This window comes from Cetorhinus maximus, unplaced genomic scaffold (genome assembly GCF_964194155.1).
Source record: "Cetorhinus maximus unplaced genomic scaffold, sCetMax3.hap1.1 HAP1_SCAFFOLD_110, whole genome shotgun sequence".
Classification (NCBI taxonomy): domain Eukaryota; kingdom Metazoa; phylum Chordata; class Chondrichthyes; order Lamniformes; family Cetorhinidae; genus Cetorhinus; species Cetorhinus maximus.
In genome coordinates, this window is record NW_027596121.1 from 1105045 (window position 1) to 1115262 (window position 10218).

Sequence of the window (10218 nt, forward strand, 5' to 3'; positions counted from 1 at the left end):
TGTTGAGGTTGTTATTGAAATTGTTGGAGTTTTTCAATGTTGAGGTTGTTGTTGAATATTTTCGTGTTTTTCATTGTTGAGGTTGTTGTTGTTGAATTTTTTGATGTTATTCATTGTTGAGGTTGTTGTTGAATTTGTTGGTGATTTTCAATATTGTGGTTGCTGTTGAATTTATTGGTGTTATCAATGGTTTTTTTTGAACTTTTTTGTATTTTTCAAAGTGGAGTTTGCAGTTTAATTTGTTGGTGCTTTTCAATGTTGTGGTTGTTGAAGTTTTTGGTGCTTTTCAAATTTGAGGTTGTTGTTGAATTTGTTGGTTTTTTTTCATTGTTGAGATATTTGTTGAATTTGTTCTTGTTTTTGAATGTTGAGGTTGTTTTTGAATTTTTTGGTGTTTTTCATTGTTGAGATTGTTGTTGAATTTGTTACTGTTTTGCAATGCTGAGGTTGTTGTTGATTTTGTTGGCAATTTTTAATATTGAGGTTGTTGTTGAATTTATTGGTGTTTTTCAATGTTGGGGTTGTTGTTGAATTTTTTTGTGTTTTTAATTGCTGAGGTTGTTGTTGAATTTGCTGCTCTTTTTCCAAGTTGAGGTTGTTGTTTAATTTGTTGGTGTTTTTCAATGTAGATGTTGTTGAATTTGTTGGTGTTTTTCAAAGTTGAGGTTGTTATTGAATTTGTTGGTGTTTTTGAATGTTTAGGTTGTTGTTGTTGAATTTGTTGGATATTTTCAATATTGGGGTTGTTGAATTTGTTGGTGTTTTTCAATGTTGAGGTTGTTGATGAATTTTTTTGTGTTTTTCATTGTCGAGGTTGTTGTTAAATTTCTTGAAGTTTTTCAGTGTTGAGGTTGATGAATTTGTTGGTGTTTTTCAAAGTTGAGGATGTTGTTGAATTTTTCGGTATTTTTCATTGTTGAGGTTTTGGTTGAATTTGTTGATTTTTTTGAATGTTGAGGTTGTTGAATCTGTTGGTGTTTTTCAAAATTGAGGTTGTTGTTGAATTTTCTGGTTTTTATCATTGTTGATGTTGTTGTTGAATTTGTTGGTGATTTTCAATTTTGAGTTTGCTGTTGAATTTTTTGTTGTTTTTCATTGTTGAGGTTGTTGTTGATTTTGTTGGTGATTTTCAATATTGAGGTTGTTGTTGAATTTATTGGTGTTATCAATGGTTTTTTTTCAACTTTTTTGTATTTTTCAAAGTTGAGGTTGCAGTTGAATTTGTTGGTGTTTTTCAAAGTTGAGTTTGTTATTGAATTTGTTGGTGATATTCAATATTGAGGTTGTTGTTGAATATGTTTGTGTTATCAATTTTTATTTTGTAGAACATTTTTGTATATTTAAAAGTTGAGGTTGTTGTTGAATTTTATAATGTTATTCATTGTTGAGGTTGTTGTTGAATTTGTTGGTGATCTTCAATATTGTTGTTGTTGAATTTATTGGTGGTATCAATGTTTTTTTAAAACTTTTTTGTATTTTTCAAAGTTGACGTTGCAGTTGAATTTCTTGGTGTTTTTCATTGTTGAGGTTTTTGAATATTGTTGGTGTTTTTCAAAGTTGTGGTTGTTGTAGAATTTTTTGGTGTTTTTCATTGTAGAGGTTTTTGTTGAATTTGTAGGTGTTTTTGAATGTTGTGGTTATTGTTGAATTTTTTGATGTTTTTCATTGTTGAGGTTGTTGTTGAATTTGTTGGTGATTTTCAATTTTGAGTCTGTTATTGAATTTTTTGTTGTTTTTCATAGTTGAGGTTGTTGTTGAAATTGTTCGAGCTTTTCAATGTTGAGGTTGTTGTTGAATTTGTTGGTGATATTAAATGTTGAGGTTGCTGTTGAATTTTTTGGTGTTTTTCATTGTTGAGATTGTCATCGTTGAATTGTTTGATGTTATTCATTGTTGAGTTTGTTGTTGAATTTGTTGGTGATTTTCAATGCCTTTTTTTATAAACTTTTTTGTATTTTTCAAAGTTGAGGTTGCATTTTAATTTGTTGGTGTTTTTCAATGTTGAGGTTGTTGAATTTGTTGGTGTTTTTCAAAGTTGAGGTTGTTGTTGAATTTTTATTGTTTTTAATGGTTTTTTTTGAACTTTTTGTATTTTTCAAAGTTGGGGTTGCAGTTAAATTTGATGGTGTTTTTCAATGTTGAGTTTGTTGAATTTGTTGGTGTTTTTCAAAGTTGAGGTTGTTGTTGAATTTGTTGGTGTTTTGCAATGTTGAGGTTGTGGTTCACTTTGTTGGTGATTTTCAATATTGAGGTTGTCGTTGAATTTGTTGTTTTTCATTGTTGAGGTTGTTGTTCAATTAGCTGCTCTATTTCAATGTTGAGGTTGTTGAATTTGTTGGTGTTTTTCAAAGTTGAGGTAGTTGTTGAATTTGTTGGTGATATTCAATATTCATGTTGTTTTTGAATTTGTTGGTGTTATCAATTTTTATTTTTTTGAACTTTTTTGTATTTTTAAAAGTTGAGTTGTTTGTTTAATTTGTTGGTGATTTTCAATGTTGAGTTTGTTGTTGAACTTTTTGGTGTTTTTGATTGTTGATGTTGTTGTTGAAATTGTTGGAATTTTTCAATGTTGAGGTTGTTGTTGTTGAATTTTTTGATGTTATTCATTGTTGAGGTTGTTGTTGAATTTGTTGGTGATTTTCAATATTGAGGTTGATGTTGAATTTATTGGTGTTATCAATGTTTTTTTTTGAAATTTTTTATATTTTTCAAAGTGGAGGTTGCAGTTGAATTTGTTGGTGTTTTTCAATGTTGTGGTTGTTGAATTTGTTGGTGTTTTTGAATGTTGAGCTTGTTGTTGAATTTTTTGCTGTTTTTAATTGTTGAGGTTGCTGTTGAATTTGCTGCTCTTTTTCAATGTTGAGGTTGTTGAATTTGTTGGTGTTTTTCAAAGATGAGTTTGTTGTTGAATTTGTTGTTGATATTCAATAATGAGGTTGTTATTGAATTTGTTGGTGTTTTTCAAAGTTGAAGTTGTTGTTCAATTTGTTGGCGTTTTTGAATGTTGAGGTTGTTGTTGAATTTGTTAGTGATTTTCAATGTTGTGTTTGTTGTTGAATTTTTTGTTGTTTTTCATTGTTGAGGTTGTTGTTGAAATTGTTGGAGTTTTTCAATGTTGAGGCTGTTGCTGAATTTTTTGATGTTATTCATTGTTGAGGTTGTTGTTGAATTTTTTGGTGACTTTCAATATTGAGGTTTTTGTTGAATTTAGTGATGTTATCAATGGTTTATTTTGAACTTTTTTGTATTTTTCAAAGTTGAGGTTGCAGGTGAATTTGTTGGTGTTTTTCAATGTTGAGGTTGTTGAGTTTGTTGGTGTTTTTCAAAATTGAGGTTGTTTTTGAATTCTTTGATGTTTTTCATTGTTGAGGTATTTGTTGAATTTGTTGGTGTTTTTGAATGCTGAGGTTGTTGAATCTGTTGGTGTTTTTCAAAGTTGAGGCTGTTGTTGAATTTTTTGGTGTTTTTCATTATTGAGGTTTTTGTTGAATTTGTTGCTGTTTTTGAATGTTGAGGTTGTTGTTGAAATTTTTGGTGTCATTCATTGTTGAGGTTGTTATTGAAATTGTTGGAGTTTTTCAATGTTGAGGTTGTTGTTGAATATTTTCGTGTTTTTCATTGTTGAGGTTGTTGTTGTTGAATTTTTTGATGTTATTCATTGTTGAGGTTGTTGTTGAATTTGTTGGTGATTTTCAATATTGTGGTTGCTGTTGAATTTATTGGTGTTATCAATGGTTTTTTTTGAACTTTTTTGTATTTTTCAAAGTGGAGTTTGCAGTTTAATTTGTTGGTGCTTTTCAATGTTGTGGTTGTTGAAGTTTTTGGTGCTTTTCAAATTTGAGGTTGTTGTTGAATTTGTTGGTTTTTTTTCATTGCTGTGGTTTTTGTTGAATTTGTTCTTGTTTTTGAATGTTGAGGTTGTTTTTGAATTTTTTGGTGTTTTTCATTGTTGAGATTGTTGTTGAATTTGTTACTGTTTTGCAATGCTGAGGTTGTTGTTGATTTTGTTGGCAATTTTTAATATTGAGGTTGTTGTTGAATTTATTGGTGTTTTTCAATGTTGGGGTTGTTGTTGAATTTTTTTGTGTTTTTAATTGCTGAGGTTGTTGTTGAATTTGCTGCTCTTTTTCCAAGTTGAGGTTGTTGTTTAATTTGTTGGTGTTTTTCAATGTAGATGTTGTTGAATTTGTTGGTGTTTTTCAAAGTTGAGGTTGTTATTGAATTTGTTGGTGTTTTTGAATGTTTAGGTTGTTGTTGTTGAATTTGTTGGATATTTTCAATATTGGGGTTGTTGAATTTGTTGGTGTTTTTCAATGTTGAGGTTGTTGATGAATTTTTTTGTGTTTTTCATTGTCGAGGTTGTTGTTAAATTTCTTGAAGTTTTTCAGTGTTGAGGTTGATGAATTTGTTGGTGTTTTTCAAAGTTGAGGATGTTGTTGAATTTTTCGGTATTTTTCATTGTTGAGGTTTTGGTTGAATTTGTTGATTTTTTTGAATGTTGAGGTTGTTGAATCTGTTGGTGTTTTTCAAAATTGAGGTTGTTGTTGAATTTTCTGGTTTTTATCATTGTTGATGTTGTTGTTGAATTTGTTGGTGATTTTCAATTTTGAGTTTGCTGTTGAATTTTTTGTTGTTTTTCATTGTTGAGGTTGTTGTTGATTTTGTTGGTGATTTTCAATATTGAGGTTGTTGTTGAATTTATTGGTGTTATCAATGGTTTTTTTTCAACTTTTTTGTATTTTTCAAAGTTGAGGTTGCAGTTGAATTTGTTGGTGTTTTTCAAAGTTGAGTTTGTTATTGAATTTGTTGGTGATATTCAATATTGAGGTTGTTGTTGAATATGTTTGTGTTATCAATTTTTATTTTGTAGAACATTTTTGTATATTTAAAAGTTGAGGTTGTTGTTGAATTTTATAATGTTATTCATTGTTGAGGTTGTTGTTGAATTTGTTGGTGATCTTCAATATTGTTGTTGTTGAATTTATTGGTGGTATCAATGTTTTTTTAAAACTTTTTTGTATTTTTCAAAGTTGACGTTGCAGTTGAATTTCTTGGTGTTTTTCATTGTTGAGGTTTTTGAATATTGTTGGTGTTTTTCAAAGTTGTGGTTGTTGTAGAATTTTTTGGTGTTTTTCATTGTAGAGGTTTTTGTTGAATTTGTAGGTGTTTTTGAATGTTGTGGTTATTGTTGAATTTTTTGATGTTTTTCATTGTTGAGGTTGTTGTTGAATTTGTTGGTGATTTTCAATTTTGAGTCTGTTATTGAATTTTTTGTTGTTTTTCATAGTTGAGGTTGTTGTTGAAATTGTTCGAGCTTTTCAATGTTGAGGTTGTTGTTGAATTTGTTGGTGATATTAAATGTTGAGGTTGCTGTTGAATTTTTTGGTGTTTTTCATTGTTGAGATTGTCATCGTTGAATTGTTTGATGTTATTCATTGTTGAGTTTGTTGTTGAATTTGTTGGTGATTTTCAATGCCTTTTTTTATAAACTTTTTTGTATTTTTCAAAGTTGAGGTTGCATTTTAATTTGTTGGTGTTTTTCAATGTTGAGGTTGTTGAATTTGTTGGTGTTTTTCAAAGTTGAGGTTGTTGTTGAATTTTTATTGTTTTTAATGGTTTTTTTTGAACTTTTTGTATTTTTCAAAGTTGGGGTTGCAGTTAAATTTGATGGTGTTTTTCAATGTTGAGTTTGTTGAATTTGTTGGTGTTTTTCAAAGTTGAGGTTGTTGTTGAATTTGTTGGTGTTTTGCAATGTTGAGGTTGTGGTTCACTTTGTTGGTGATTTTCAATATTGAGGTTGTCGTTGAATTTGTTGTTGTTTTTCATTGTTGAGGTTGTTGTTCAATTAGCTGCTCTATTTCAATGTTGAGGTTGTTGAATTTGTTGGTGTTTTTCAAAGTTGAGGTTGTTGTTGAATTTGTTGGTGATATTCAATATTCATGTTGTTTTTGAATTTGTTGGTGTTATCAATTTTTATTTTTTTGAACTTTTTTGTATTTTTAAAAGTTGAGTTGTTTGTTTAATTTGTTGGTGATTTTCAATGTTGGGTTTGTTGTTGAATTTTTTGGTGTTTTTCATTGTTGAGGTTTTTGTTGAATTTGTTGGTGTTTTTAAATGTTGCGGTTGTTGTTGGATTTTTTGATGTTCTTCATTGTTGAGGTTTTTGTTGAATTTGTTGGTGATTTTCAATGTTGAGTGTGTTGTTGAATGTTTTGGGGTTTCTCATTGTTGAGGTTGTTGTTGAAATTGTTAGAGTTTTTCAATGTTGAGGTTGTTGTTGAATTTGTTGGTTCTTTTCATTGTTGAGGTTGTTGTTATTGTATCTTTTGATGTTTTTCATTGTTGAGGTTGTTGTTAAATTTGTTGGTGTTTTTCAATATTGAGATTGTTGTTGAATTTATTGGTGTTATCAATGTTTATTTTAAAACTTTTTTGCATTTTTCAATATTGAGATTTTTGTTGAATTTATTGGTGTTTTGCAATGTTGAGGTTGTTGTTGGATTTGTTGGTGATTTTCAATGTTGAGTTTGTTGTTGAATTTGTTGGTGTTTTTCATTGTTGCGGTTGTTGTTCAATTTGCTGCTCTTTTTCAATGTTGAGGGTGTTGAATTTGTTGGTGGTTTTCAAAGTTGAGTTTGTTGTTGAATTTGTTGGTGATATTCAATATTGAGGTTGTTGTTGATTTGTTGGTTTTATCAATTTTTATTTTTTTGTGCTTTTTTGTATTTTTAAAAGTTGAGGTTTTTGTTGAAATTGCTGGTGGTTTTCAATGTTGGGGTTGTTGTTGAATTTTTAGGTGTTTTTCATTGTTGAGGTTGTTGATCAATTTGTTGGTGTTATTCATTGTTGAGGTTGTTGAATCTGTTGGTGTTTTTTAATGTTGAGGTTGTTGTTGAATTTTTTGATGTTATTCATTGTTGAGGTTGTTGTTGAATTTGTTTGTGATTTTCAATATTGTTCTTGTTGTTGAATTTATTGGTGGTATCAATTTTTTTTTTAAACTTTTTTGAATTTTTGAAAGTTGAGGTTGCAGTTGAATTTGTTGCTGTTTTTCATTGTTGAGGTTTTTGAATTTGTTGTGGTTTTCAATGTTGAGTTTGTTGTTGAATGTTTCGGTGCTTTTCATTGTTGAGGTTGTTGTTGAAATTGTTAGAGTTTTTCAATGTTGAGGTTGTTGTTGAATTTGTTGGTGTTTTTCATTGTTGAGGTTGTTGTTGTTGTTGAATCTTTTGATATTTATCATTGTTCAGGTTGTTGTTGAATTTGTTGGTGATTTTCAATATTGAGGTTGTTGTTGAATTTATTGGTGTTATCAATGGTTATTTTTGAACTTTTTGTAATTTTCAAAGTTGAGGTTCCAGTTGAATTTGTTTGTGTTTTTCAATGTCGAGGTTGCTGAATTTGTTGGTGTTTTTCAAAGTTGACGTTGTTGTTGAATATTTTGGTGTTTTAAATTGTTGAGGTTTTTGTTGAATTAGATGGTGTTTTTCAATGTTGTGGTTGTTGTTGGATTTTTTGGTGTTTTTCATTGCTGAGGTTGTTGTTGATTTTGTTGGTGTTTTGCAATGTTGAGGTTGTTGTTGACTTTGTTGTTGATTTTCAATATTGAGGTTGTTCTTGAATTTATTGGCATTATCAATGGATTTTTGAACTTTTTTCTATTTTTCAACGTTGAGTTTGCAGTTGAATTTGTTGGTGTTTTTCAAAATTTAGGTTGTTGTTGAATTTTTTGATGTTTTTCATTGTTGAGGTTGTTGTTAAATTTGCTGCTCCTTTTCAATGTTAATGTTGATGAATTTGTTGGTGTTTTTCAATGTTGAAATTGTTGACTTTGTTGGTGTTTTTCAAAGTTTAGGTTGTTGTTGAAATTGTTGGTGTTTTTCAAAGTTTAGGTTGTTGTTGAATTTTTTGATGTTTTTCATTGCTGAGGTTGTTGTTGAATTTGCTGCTCCTTTTCAATGTTGAGGTTGTTGAATTTGTTGGTGTTTTTCAATCTTTAGGTTGTTGTTGAATTTGTTGGTGTTTTTGAATGTTGAGGTTGTTATTGAATTTGTTGTTGATTTTTAATATTGAGGTTGTCGTTGAATTTGTTGGTGCTATCTATTTTTATTTTTTTGAACTTTTTTGTATTTTTATAAGTTGAGGTTTTTGTTGAAATTGTTGGTGTTTTTCAATGTTGAGGTTGTTGACTCTGTTGGTGTTTTTCAAAGTTGAGGTTGTTGTTGAATTTTTTCGGTGTTTTTCATTGTCGAGGTTTTTGTTCAATTTGTTGGTGTCTTTGAATGTTGAGGTTTTTGAATCTGTTGGTGTTTTTCAAAGTTGAGGTTGTTGTTGAATTTTTTGGTTCTTTTCATTGTTGAGGTTTTTGTTCAATTTGTTGGTGTCTTTGAAATTTGAGGTTGTTGTTGAATTTTTTGGTGTTTTTCATTGTTGAGGTTTTTGTTGGATTTGTTGTTGTTATTGAATGTTGAGGTTGTTGAATCTGTTGCTATTTTTCAAAGTTGAGGTTGTTCTTGAATTTTTTGGTGTTTTTCATTGTTGAAGTTTTTGTTCAATTGGTTGGTGTTTTTGAATGTTGAGATTGTTGTTGAATTTGTTGGTGGTTTTCAATGTTGAGGTTGTTGTTGAATTTTTTGGTGTTTTTCATTGTTGAGGTTGTTGTTGAATTTGTTGGTGATTTTCAAAGTTGAGATTGTTGTTGAATATTTTGGTGATATTCAATATTGAGGTTGTTGTTGAATTTGTTGGTGTTATCAATTTTTTTTTTCAACTTTTTTGTATCTTTAATAGTTTAGGTTTTTTTTGAATTTGTCAGTTTTTTTCAATGTTGCGGTTGTTGAATTTGTTGTTGATTTCCGATATTGAGTTTGTTGTTGAATTTGTTGGTGTATTTCAGTGTTGGGGTTGTTGTTGAATTTTTTGTTGCTTTTCATTGTTGAGGTTGTTGTTGAATTTGCTGGTGCTTTTGAATGTTGAGGTTGTTGAATCTGTTGATGTTATTTTAAATTTGAAGTTGTTGTTGAATTTTTTGATGTTATTCATTGTTGAATTTGTTGGTGATTTTCAATAATGAGGTTGTTGTTGAATTTATTGGTGGTATTAATGTTTTTTTTAAAACTTTTTTGTATTTTTCAAAGTTGAGGTGGCAGTTGAATTTGTTGGTGTTTTTCAATGTTGAGGTTGTTGAATTTGATGGTGTTTTTCAAAGTTGAGGTTGTTGTAGAATTTATTGGTGTTTTTAATTGTTGCAGTTGTTGTTGAATCTTTTGATGTTTTTCATTCTTGAGGTTGTTGTTGAATTTGTTGGTTATTTTCAATATTGAGGTTGTTGAATTTGTTAATGTTTTTCAAAGTTGAGGTTGTTGAATTTTTTGTTGTTTTTCATTCTTGAGGTTGTTGTTGAATTTGCTGCTCTTTTTCAATGTTGAGGTTATTGAATTTGGTGGTGTTTTTCAATGTTGAGGTTGTTGAATTTTTTGGTGTTTTTCAAATTTTAGGCTGTTGTTCAATTTGTTGGTGTTTTTGAATGTTGAGGTTGTTATTGAATTTGTTGGTGATATTCTATATTGAGGTTGTTGTTGAATTTGTTGGTATTATCAAATTTAATTTTTTTGAACTATTTTGTAGTTTTAAAAGTTGAGGTTGTCGTTGAATTTTTTGGTGTTTTTCATTGTTGAGGTTGTTGTTGAATTTTTTGGTGTTTTTGAATGTTGAGGTTGATGAATCTGTTGGTGTTTTTTAAAGTTGAGGTTGTTGTTGAATTTTATAATGTTATTCATTGTTGAGGTTGTTGTTGAATTTGTTGGTGATTTTCAATATTGTTGTTGTTGTTGAATTTATTGGTGCTATCAATGTTTTTTTAAAACTTTTTTGTATTTTTCAAAGTTGAGGTTGCAGTTGAATTTGTTGGTGTTTTTCATTGTTGAGGTTTTTGAATATTGTTGGTGTTTTTCAAAGTTGAGGTTGTTGTTAAATTTGTTGGTGTTTGTCAAAGTTGAGAATGTTGTTGAATTTGTTGGTAATATTCAATATTGAGGTTGTTGTTGAATTTGTTGGCGTTATCAATGTTTCTTTGTTGAACTTTTTTGTATTTTTAAAAGTTGTGGTTGTTTTTGAATTTGTTGGTGTTTTTCAATGTTGATGTTTGTGTTGAATTTGTTGGTGTTTTTCAATATTGAGTTTGTTTTGGAATTTGTGTTTTTTAATGTTGACATTGTT